Below are 2,294 nucleotides of genomic sequence, written 5' to 3' on the forward strand. Positions count from 1 at the left end.
TGGCTGCCCCACCCTTAACTTTTCCAGAGTGACTTTGTGAATGAAACTTATATACTTCAGGGCTGCTCACTGTTCAAGATCCCAGACTCCAGAGTCCTAAAGCTCTGGGTTTGAGTCCCTGTTCTTCCCTTTCAGTTTCTGAGCCTTACCAAGCCTCTGCTTCTGCTTCTGTAAAGCGAGGGTTGGATCAGACAATGCCTGTACATGTTGAACCACTGGCCGCGGTGCGGTAGCTTTTATGCTGCATAAAGACACCACGGAGTGTTTGGAATGAACAGGGATTCCAGTTCAAGTTTCCACGTATTGCAAATTTCTTTTTCTAGCAAATATGATTATAACAAACCATAGCAACCTCAGCTGGGTTGGAAGGAGGGGCCACGTGATTATGTTGGTGATGGTGCTGGGAGGAGGAAGCTCCTGTTCGTACTCCCCATACCAAGCCCCCAGTGGAGCGCACGGACGTGGTGACTTAGTTGAGCTGTGGCGGGAAGTCAGGCTGACATATGTGTTCACACAGTTGCCGCCGACAGGCTCCAGGCTCAAGAGGAGCTGATGCACCCGCAGGGAGATCACCCCAGTCTGAAGAAAGCCTGGGGGCAGGGCAACTCTTCCCCGAGGGTGCCTTGACCGTCTCCTCAAGGAACATTCTCAATGTTCCTCCGCTCTGCTTGCTGAGAGCTGGAGTCACAGGGGTGTGGCCAGACTCCCAGTTGGAGATGGTGGAGCTGCTCCCGCTGAATGGCTCTCTAGACACTGCCCAATTCCTGGGGCTGCCCCTGGGGAGGTGTCACCCACCATCCTGAGGAACTGGGGGGTGAAGGCGCCACGAGGGAATCTTACCCCCCCTCCCCCTGGGGTGGGATCCCTGGGGTCGGGCCTTCGCCAGGGCCCAGTTCCCACACATCCCCAAGCTGCCCCCTCCAGGTGCCCCCACCCAGGTGCCTGCATCCCCTGCAGAGGGACCAGCCCTCCATGTCCAGTGAAATCACCTCTGCTTTGCCTGCCCCCCCGACTTTTCCCGAGTGGATTTGCGAATGAAACTTATATACTTCAGAGCTGCTCACTGGCAGAAGGAGCCCCTTTTCACACCCGATTTTGAATTATTTTTTAAAAGATGCCCCAATTGTAAGTGCTTTAGGTGGCACCGAGCCTGGGCCAGCTCCTCCATGGTGCCCCGGGGGGTCTCAACGCCTTTCATCCTCGGAGAACCAGGAAGGACTTCCAGCCGATGGGGACTGTGACCTGCCAGCTCAGCAGCCTCCGGCCCTGGCCTCCTTCTCTGAGCTGTAGGGCATCTGCATCCTCTGAGGGCCACTCCGTGGCACGGGACAAGCCATTCGCTCTCCCTGTTCTCTAGTGCAACCAAGAGATTCGGACAAGACGGTTTCGAGGCTCCTGCAGTGTCTGTCATTGGGCCCTAGGGGACAGGCCTGCTGGCCCCTGCAGAGGACGCCAGGCCTCATTGTCGCCTTTTTCTGTTTTTTAGGGAGGACTGCTGACCCCCAGCAGGGCCCCAGGTCTGGGAATCAGGTCCCGCCCTGATCTGGCTGAGTGTGTGTATGTGTCTGTGCGGGGTTTCGGAGCCAGAACAGAAACAGCCCCTCCTGGCTTGCAGAGGGCACTGTGGGGTGAGGAGTCATGCCTCCTATGTCCTTCTGACTTTGGGACCCACCCAAGTCAGAGAAGGAGAGCCCACACCACTGTCTAACTGGTCTCCCCTGAAATTGGGTCTGCCTGGGCTTCTGGAAAGCAAGGGGCTTACTTTTTATTAAGTTGAAGGTGATCATGGTCAGGTCGGGGAGGCCAAAGCAGCCATGGCCAAAGTGGCCAGAACGCCCCTGGGAGTTCAGTCCTGTGGGGTGTGGGCGACGGAGCTGGTCAGTCCTGGCGTCCACTCAGCGCTCTTCCTGCCTGGCTGTGTGGCCTTGGGCGGGTGGCTCAGTGTCTGTGAGCCTTGGTTTATCTCTAACATTGGGAAACTACTAATCTACCTCCTAGGACTATTCTAAGGATTACATGAGATAATTGCGTGAAAGTACCTGGCACTCATTATTACTATTATTATTTCTACTCTTTGGAAGGGGGCCGACTCAGGGGAGCTTGGGAAGCAGACAGGGGTGGGACAGGGGTGAGGCTGGGGTCTTAGCAGGGAGCACTTCCTATCTGCGGGAGCACTGGGAGGCTCGGGTCCCAGCTGTGGCCTCACGGGGTGAATAGCAGGAAGAGAGATCCCCTCTGCCATCCCCCCGCCTTGTCTAGGTGGGGGCCGCTGTTGGGAGGCCTGGAGCCCAAGG

The sequence above is a fragment of the Talpa occidentalis genome, unplaced genomic scaffold, assembly GCF_014898055.3.
Source record: "Talpa occidentalis isolate TD23 unplaced genomic scaffold, MPIMG_talOcc4v2.1 talOcc4.3, whole genome shotgun sequence".
NCBI lineage: Eukaryota > Metazoa > Chordata > Mammalia > Eulipotyphla > Talpidae > Talpa > Talpa occidentalis.